At 58.1% G+C, this 9,262-nt stretch overlaps 1 long non-coding RNA gene across 2 annotated transcripts; it reads right to left on the bottom strand.

Moving 5' to 3' along the window:
* Positions 1 to 1,063: 1,063 nt before the first annotated feature.
* Positions 1,064 to 8,300, bottom strand: LOC144955517 (uncharacterized). Of its 2 annotated transcripts, none has more exons than XR_013641703.1 (3): positions 8,263 to 8,300; positions 5,712 to 5,796; positions 1,064 to 1,108 (listed from the first exon to the last, which is right to left on the bottom strand). It is a non-coding gene; the product is annotated as an uncharacterized LOC144955517 (long non-coding RNA). The 2 variants fall into 2 exon arrangements; XR_013641704.1 differs by lacking the exon at positions 8,263 to 8,300 and adding an exon at positions 8,175 to 8,186.
* Positions 8,301 to 9,262: the final 962 nt, after the last annotated feature.

The raw sequence follows: 9,262 nt of genomic DNA, 5'->3' as shown, positions 1-9,262 counted from the left end.
ACTCACTCACCACCCCACTCACACTCACTCACCACTCACTCACCACTCACCACTCACTCACTCACTCACCACCCACTCACCACCCACTCACCACTCACTCACCACTCACTCACCACCACTCACCACCCACTCACCACTCACTCACCACCCACTCACCACTCACTCACCACCCACTCACACACTCACTCACCACTCACTCACCACTCACTCACCACTCACTCACCACTCACTCACCACCCACTCACCACTCACTCACCACTCACTCACCACTCACTCACCACCCACTCACCACCCACTCACCCACTCACCACCACCCACTCACCCACTCACTCACTCACCCACTCACTCACCCACCCACTCACCACCCACTCACCACTCACTCACCACTCACTCACCACTCACTTCACCACCCACTCACCACCCACTCACCACTCACTCACCACTCACTCACCACCCACTCACCACTCACTCACCACCCACTCACCACCCACTCACCACTCACTCACCACTCACTCACCACCCACTCACCACTCACTCACCACCCACTCACCACCCACTCACCACTCACCACACACTCACCACTCACTCACCACTCACTCACCACCCACTCACCACTCACTCACCACCCACTCACCACCCACTCACCACCCACTCACCACTCACTCACCACCCACTCACCACCCACTCACCACCCACTCACCACTCACCACTCACTCACCACTCACTCACCACTCACTCACCACCCACTCACCACTCACTCACCACCCACTCACCACCCACTCACCACCCACTCACCACTCACTCACCACCCACTCACCACCCACTCACCACTCACTCACCACCCACTCACCACTCACTCACCACCCACTCACCACTCACTCACCACCTACTCACCACTCACTCACCACCCACTCACCACTCACTCACCACCCACTCACCACCCACTCACCACCCACTCACCACTCACTCACCACCCACTCACCACCCACTCACCACTCACTCACCACTCACTCACCACCCACTCACCACCCACTCACCACCCACTCACCACCCACTCACCACTCACCTTGGGGTGAGATTTCCGTGGAAACGCAACTTTTGGGTCAATCTGAAGTAAACATCAACAACAACATCAACAACAACAACATCAACAACAACAACATCAACAACAACATCAACAACATCAACAACAGCATCAACAACATCAACATCAACAACAGCATCAACAACAACATCAACATCAACAACAACATCAACAACAACAACATCAACAACATCAACATCAACAACATCAACAACAACATCAACAACAACAACATCAACACATCATCAACATCAACAACAACATCATCAACATCAACAACATCAACAACATCATCAACATCAACAACAACATCAACAACATCATCAACATCACCAACATGAACAACATCAACACCATCATCTACTATTCAGTAGTAGTAAGTGATGAGTGGTGAGTGAGTGAGTGAGTGGTGAGTGAGTGAGTGGGTGAGTGAGTGGTGAGTGAGTGAGTGGGTGAGTGGGTGAGTGAGTGGTGAGTGAGTGAGTGGGTGAGTGGGTGAGTGAGTGAGTGGTGAGTGAGTGAGTGGGTGAGTGGGTGAGTGAGTGGTGAGTGAGTGAGTGGGTGAGTGGGTGAGTGAGTGAGTGGTGAGTGAGTGAGTGGGTGAGTGGGTGAGTGAGTGAGTGAGTGGTGAGTGAGTGAGTGGGTGAGTGGGTGAGTGAGTGAGTGAGTAGTAAGTGATGAGTGGTGAGTGAGTGAGTGAGTGGTGAGTGAGTGGGTGGGTGAGTGAGTGGTGAGTGAGTGAGTGGGTGAGTGGGTGAGTGAGTGAGTGAGTGGTGAGTGAGTGGGTGAGTGAGTAGTAAGTGATGAGTGGTGAGTGAGTGAGTGAGTGGTGAGTGAGTGGGTGGGTGAGTGAGTGGTGAGTGAGTGAGTGGGTGAGTGGGTGAGTGAGTGAGTGAGTGGTGAGTGAGTGGGTGGGTGAGTGAGTAGTAAGTGATGAGTGGTGAGTGAGTGAGTGAGTGGTGAGTGAGTGGGTGGGTGAGTGAGTGGTGAGTGAGTGAGTGGTGAGTGAGTGAGTGAGTGGTGAGTGAGTGGGTGGGTGAGTGAGTGGTGAGTGAGTGAGTGGGTGAGTGGGTGAGTGAGTGAGTGAGTGGTGAGTGAGTGGGTGAGTGAGTGAGTGGTGAGTGAGTGAGTGAGTAGTAAGTGATGAGTGGGTGAGTGAGTGAGTGAGTGGTGAGTGAGTGGGTGGGTGAGTGAGTGGTGAGTGAGTGAGTGGTGAGTGAGTGAGTGAGTGAGTGGTGTGAGTGAGTGAGTGGTGAGTGAGTGGGTGAGTGAGTGAGTGAGTGGTGAGTGAGTGAGTGAGTGGTGAGTGAGTGGGTGAGTGAGTGGTGAGGTGAGTGAGTGAGTGAGTGGTGAGTGAGTGAGGGTGAGTGAGTGAGTGGTGAGTGAGTGGTGAGTGAGTGAGTGGTGAGTGAGTGAGTGGGTGAGTGGGTGAGTGAGTGAGTGAGTGGTGAGTGAGTGAGTGGGTGAGTGGGTGAGTGAGTGAGTGAGTGGTGAGTGAGTGAGTGGGTGAGTGGTGAGTGAGTGAGTGAGTGGTGAGTGAGTGGGTGAGTGTGAGTGAGTGAGTGAGTGAGTGGTGGTGAGTGGGTGAGTGAGTGAGTGAGTGGTGAGTGAGTGGTGGTGAGTGAGTGAGTGGAGTGAGTGGGTGAGGGTGAGTGAGTGAGTGGTGAGTGAGTGAGTGAGTGGTGAGTGAGTGGTGAGTGGGTGTGAGTGAGTGAGTGAGTGGTGAGTGAGTGAGTGGGTGAGGTGGTGAGTGAGTGAGTGAGTGGTGAGTGAGTGAGTGGTGAGTGAGTGGTGAGTGAGTGGTGAGTGAGTGGTGAGTGAGTGAGTGAGTGGTGGTGAGTGAGTGGGTGGGTGAGTGAGTGGTGAGTGGTGAGTGAGTGAGTGAGTGGTGAGTGAGTGAGTGAGTGGTGAGTGAGTGGGTGAGTGGGTGAGTGGTGGGTGAGTGGGTGAGTGAGTGAGTGGTAGTGAGTGGTGAGTGAGTGGTGAGTGAGTGAGTGTGAGTGAGTGGGTGAGTAGTGAGTGAGTGAGTGAGTGGTGAGTGAGTGGGTGGGTGAGTGAGTGAGTGGTGAGTGAGTGAGTGGTGAGTGAGTGGTGAGTGAGTGGGTGGTGGGTGGGTGAGTGTGAGTGAGTGAGTGAGTGAGTGAGTGAGTGGGAAGTGGTGATGGTGAGTGGTGATGAGTGAGTGGTGAGTGAGTGGTGAGTGAGGGTGAGTGAGTGGTGAGTGAGTGGGTGAGTGGTGTGAGTGAGTGAGTGAGTGGTGAGTGAGTGGTGAGTGAGTGAGTGGTGAGTGAGTGGGTGAGTGAGTGAGTGAGTGAGTGAGTGGTGAGTGAGTGGGTGAGTGTGAGTGTGAGTGAGTGGTGAGTGAGTGGTGAGTGAGTGGTGAGTGAGTGGGTGAGTGGTGAGTGAGTGGTGAGTGAGTGAGTGGTGAGTGAGTGGGTGAGTGGTGTGTGAGTGAGTGGTGTGAGTGGGTGAGTGAGTGAGTGAGTGAGTGGTGTGAGTGTGAGTGTGTGAGTGAGTGAGTGGTGAGTGAGTGGTGTGTGAGTGAGTGGTGAGGTGAGTGAGTGAGTGAGTGGTGAGTGGGGTGGTGTGAGTGGTGAGTGGTGTGAGTGGGTGGAGTGAGTGGTGAGTGTGGTGGGTGGTGGGTGTGGGTGAGTGTGTGAGTGATGTGGTGAGTGGTGGTGAGTGAGTGGGGGTGGTGAGTGGTGGTGGTGGTGAGTGGTGGTGAGTGGTGAGTGGTGAGTGAGGTGAGTGAGTGAGTGTGAGTGGTGAGTGAGTGGTGAGTGGGTGGTGGGTGAGGTGAGTGGGTGAGTGAGTGAGTGGTGAGTGAGTGGTGAGTGAGTGGGGTGAGGTGAGTGAGTGGTGGTGAGTGGGTGAGTGTGAGTGAGTGGGTGAGTGAGTGGTGAGTGGTGAGTGAGTGAGTGGTGGTGAGTGGGTGAGTGAGTGAGGTGAGTGGTGAGTGAGTGAGTGGTGAGTGAGTGGGTGAGTGAGTGAGGGTGGTGGGTGGGTGAGTGGGATGTGAGTGAGTGAGTGGTGAGTGAGTGAGTGGGTGAGGGTGAGTGGGTGAGTGAGTGAGTGGGTGGAGTGAGTGAGTGGTGAGTGGAGTGAGTGAGTGAGTGGTGAGTGAGTGAGTGAGTGGCTGACTGTGAGTGGTGAGTGAGGGTGATTGAGTGGTGAGTGAGGCTGAGTGGCTGACTGAGTGAGTGGTGAGTGAGTGGTGAGTGAGTGAGTGGTGACTGAGTGGTGAGTGAGTGAGTGAGTGAGTGGTGAGTGAGTGGTGAGTGAGTGAGTGAGTGTGGAGTGAGTGGGTGAGTGAGTGAGTGGTGAGTGAGTGTGTGAGTGAGTGAGTGAGTGAGTGGGTGGGTGAGTGAGTGGTGAGAGTGAGTGAGTGAGTGAGTGAGTGAGTGAGGTGAGTGGTGAGTGGTGAGTGGGTGGGTGGGTGAGTGAGTGAGTGAGTGGTGAGTGAGTGGTGAGTGAGTGGTGAGTGGTGAGTGAGTGGGTGGGTGGGTGGGGGTCAGTGAGTGAGTGAGTGGGTGAGTGAGTGAGTGGGTAGGGTGGGTGAGTGAGTGAGTGGCTGACTGAGTGAGTGGTGAGTGAGTGGTGAGTGAGTGGTGAGTGAGTGAGTGAGTGGCTGACTGAGTGAGTGGTGATTGAGTGGTGAGTGAGCGAGTGGCTGACTGAGTGAGTGAGTGAGTGGTGAGTGAGTGAGTGGTGAGTGAGTGGTGAGTGGGTGAGTAGTGAGTGAGTGAGTGGTGAGTGAGTGAGTGGTGAGTGAGTGAGTGGTGAGTGAGTGGTGAGTGAGTGGGAGGTGAGTGAGTGGGTGGGTGAGTGAGTGGGTGAGTAGTGAGTGAGTGAGTGGTCAGTGAGTGGTGAGTGAGTGGTGAGTGAGTGAGTGGTGAGTGAGTGGGTGAGTAGTGAGTGAGTGGTGAGTGAGTGGTGAGTGAGTGGTGAGTGAGTGGGTGGGTGGGTGAGTGAGTGAGTGGTGAGTGAGTGAGTGGTGAGTGAGTGGGTGAGTGAGTGGGTGGGGTGGGTCAGTGAGTGAGTGAGTGAGTGGTGAGTGAGTGGGTAGGGTGGGTGAGTGAGTGAGTGGCTGACTGAGTGAGTGGTGAGTGAGTGGTGAGTGAGTGGTGAGTGAGTGAGTGGCTGACTGAGTGAGTGGTGATTGAGTGGTGAGTGAGCGAGTGGCTGACTGACTGAGTGAGTGAGTGGTGAGTGAGTGGTGAGTGAGTGGTGAGTGAGCGAGTGGCTGACTGACTGAGTGAGTGAGTGGCTGAGTGACTGAGTGAGTGAGTGGTGAGTGAGTGGTGAGTGAGTGGTGAGTGAGTGAGTGGCTGACTGAGTGAGTGGTGATTGAGTGGTGAGTGAGCGAGTGGCTGACTGACTGAGTGAGTGAGTGGTGAGTGAGTGGTGAGTGAGTGGTGAGTGAGCGAGTGGCTGACTGACTGAGTGAGTGAGTGGCTGAGTGACTGAGTGAGTGGCTGACTGAGTGAGTGAGTGACTGAGTGAGTAAGTGAGTGAGTGAGTGGGTGACTGAGTGAGCGAGTGAGTGGCTGACTGAGTGAGTGGTGAGTGAGTGAGTGAGTGGTGAGTGAGTGGTGAGCGAGTGGTGAGTGAGTGGTGAGTGACTCACCGTCTTTGAGTCGAGCTCGTGGTGCTGCTCACCCAGTACGGCCTCTACGCTCGAAGAGTCTGCAAAGGTCACAAAGCCGAATCCTCTGGGGGCAGGGGTCAAGGGGGAGGTCACGGAGGTCACAGAGGTCACGGAGGTCACGGAGGTCATGGGGGGACCCAGAGACACACGAGAAGGTGGGTGGGTGGGGTGGGTGAGTGAGTGGTGAGTGGGTGAGTGGGTGGGTGAGTGGGTGGGTGAGTGGGTGAGTGAGTGGGTGGGTGGGTGAGTGGGTGGGTGGGTGAGTGAGTGGGTGAGTGGGTGGGTGAGTGGGTGGGTGAGTGGGTGGGTGGGTGGGTGGGTGAGTGGGTGGGTGGGTGGGTGAGTGAGTGGGTGAGTGGTGAGTGGGTGAGTGGTGAGTGGGTGGGTGGGTGAGTGGGTGAGTGGGTGAGTGGGTGGGTGAGTGGGTGGGTGAGTGGGTGAGTGAGTGGGTGAGTGGGTGGGTGAGTGGGTGAGTGGGTGAGTGAGTGGGTGAGTGAGTGGGTGAGTGGGTGAGTGGGTGGGTGAGTGGGTGGGTGAGTGGGTGAGTGAGTGGGTGGGTGGGTGAGTGGTGGTGGGTGAGTGAGTGGGTGAGTGGGTGGGTGAGTGGGTGGGTGGGTGAGTGGGTGGGGTGGGTGGGAGTGAGTGGTGGGTGGGTGGGTGGGTGAGTGAGTGGTGTGGTGAGTGGTGGTGAGTGGGTGGGTGTGTGGTGGGTGGGTGAGTGGTGAGTGGGTGAGTGTGGGTGGGTGGGTGAGTGGAGTGGGTGGGTGGTGAGTGAGTGGGTGAGGTGGGTGAGTGAGTGGGTGAGTGGGGTGGGTGGGTGTGGTGGGTGGGTGGGTGGTGGGTGGGTGGGTGAGTGGTGGTGGGTGGGTGAGTGGGTGGGTGGGTGGGTGAGTGAGTGGGTGGGTGGTGGGTGAGTGGGTGGGTGGGTGGGTGTGGGTGGGTGAGTGGGTGGGTGGGTGAGTGAGTGGGTGGGTGAGTGGTGGGTGGGTGAGTGGGTGGTGTGGGTGAGTGGGTGGGTGAGTGGGTGGGTGAGTGGGTGGGTGAGTGGTGGTGGTGGTGAGTGGAGTGGGTGAGTGGGTGTGGTGGTGGGTGAGGTGGTGGGGTGGGGGGTGGTGAGTGGGTGGGGGTGGGGTGGGTGAGTGGTGGGTGAGTGGTGTGGGTGGGTGGGTGGGTGAGTGGTGGGTGAGTGGGTGGGTGGAGTGGGTGGGTGAGTGGGTGGGTGGGTGGGTGGGTGAGTGGGTGGGTGGGTGGGTGGTGGGTGGGTGAGTGGGTGGGTGGGTGAGTGGTGGGTGGTGTGGGTGGGTGTGGGTGTGGTGGTGGGAGTGGGTGGTGAGTGGGTGGGTGGTGGGTGAGTGGTGGTGGTGGGTGAGTGGTGGGTGGGTGGGTGGGTGAGTGGGTGGGTGGGTGGGTGAGTGGGTGGGTGGTGGGTGAGTGGGTGAGTGAGGTGGTGGTGGGTGAGTGGTGGTGAGTGGGTGGGTGAGTGGGGGTGGTGAGTGTGGTGAGTGGTGAGTGGGTGGGTGGTGGGTGGGTGGGTGGAGTGGGTGGTGGGTGGGTGGGTGAGTGGTGGGTGGGGGGTGGGTGGGTGGGTGAGTGGTGGGTGGGTGAGTGGGTGGGTGAGTGGGTGGGTGGGTGAGTGAGTGGTGGGTGAGTGGAGTGAGTGGAGTGAGTGGAGTGGTGGGTGGTGTGGTTGAGTGAGTGGTTGAGTGGTGAGTGAGTGGTTGAGTGAGTGGTTGAGGGGTGGTGGTGAGTGGAGTGAGTGGTGTGAGTGGTGTGGGTGGGTGTTGTAGTGGTTGAGTGAGTGAGTGGGTGGGTGGGTGTGAGTGGGTTGAGTGAGTGTGTTGAGTGAGTGAGTGGGTGGGTGGTTGGGTGGGTGAGTGGGTGGGTGAGTGGGTGAGTGGGTGTGGGTGGGTGGTGAGTAGTGGTGAGTGATGTGAGTGAGTGAGTGGTGAGTGGTGTGGTGTGTGGGTGAGTGAGTGGGTGAGTGAGGGTGAGTGGGAGCGTGAGTGGTGAGGTGGGTGGTGTGTGGGTGGTGTGAGTGGGTGTGGGTGGGTGAGTGGGTGGGTGGGTGAGTGGGTGGGTGGTGGGTGGTGGTGGGGGTGGTGGGTGGGTGTGGGGTGGGTGGGTGGGGAGTGGTTGGGGTGAGTGGGTGGGGGGAGTGGGTGGTGGGTGGGTGGGTGGGTGAGTAGTGGTTGGAGTGAGTGGGTGGGTGGAGGTGGGGGTGGGTGGGTGAGGGTGGGTGAGTGGGTGGTGGTGAGTGGGTGGGGAGTGGAAGGGGGGTGTGGGGTGGGGGGTGGAGTGGGTGGGAGGGTGGGTGGTGGGTGAGTGGTGGAGTGGGTGATGGTGAGTGTGAGTGGTTGGTGAGTGAGTGGTTTGAGTGAGTGGTTGAGTGAGTGGTTGAGTGAGGTGGGTGGGTGGGTGAGTGGGTGGGTGAGGGTTCGGTACCTTGATCGCTTGGTAGCAAGGATCTATCATGTCCCATGCACTCGCTCACCTCCTCCGAAGGATCTTTCATGACCATGCACTCGCTCACCTCTCCGAATTTACCAAAGTATTCCCGCAGCCCATCTGACTCGCACACACACAGACACACACATTCACACACACACACACTCACACACACACACAGACACACACACAGACACACACACACACACAGACATACACACAGACACACACACAGGCACTCACTCACCACTCACAACCCACTCACCACTCACTCATCACTCACCACTCACCACCCACTCACCACCTCTCACCACCCACTCACCACCCACTCACCACTCACCCACCCCACTCACCACCCACTCCCCACCCACTCACCACCCACCCACCCACTCACCACCACCACCCACCCACTCACCACCCACTCACCCACCCACTCACCACCCACCCAACCACTCACCACTCACCCACCCACTCACCACCCACTCACACCCACCACTCACCACCCACCCACTCACCACTCACCACCCACTCACCACTCACTCACCACCCACCCATCACCACTCACCACCCACTCACACTCACCACCACCCACCCACCCACTCACCACCCACCCACTCACCCACCCACTCACCACCCACCCACTCACCACTCACCACCCACCACCACTCACTCACCACCCACCCACCCACTCACCACCCACCCACTCACCCACCCCACCCACTCACCACCCACTCACCACCACTCACCACCCACCACCACCACTCACCACCCACCCACCCACTCACACCCACCCACTCACCCACCCACCCACTCACCACCCACTCACCCACCCACTCACCACCCACTCACCACTCACCCACCACCCACCCACACCCACCCACCCCACACCACCACACTCACCACCCACCCACTCACCCACCCACCCACTCACCACTCACTCACCCACCCACTCACCACCCACCCACTCACCACCACTCACCACCCACCCACTCACCCACCCACCCCCACTCACCACTCACCACCACCCACCCACTCACCCACCCACCCACTCACCACCCACTCAATCACCACCCACTCACCACCCA

Source organism: Lampetra fluviatilis, unplaced genomic scaffold, assembly GCF_964198595.1.
Source record: "Lampetra fluviatilis unplaced genomic scaffold, kcLamFluv1.1 SCAFFOLD_1534, whole genome shotgun sequence".
Lineage (NCBI taxonomy): Eukaryota > Metazoa > Chordata > Hyperoartia > Petromyzontiformes > Petromyzontidae > Lampetra > Lampetra fluviatilis.
The sequence above is the reverse complement of the archived record's forward strand: the minus strand, read 5'-3'. Positions and strand labels throughout refer to the sequence as shown.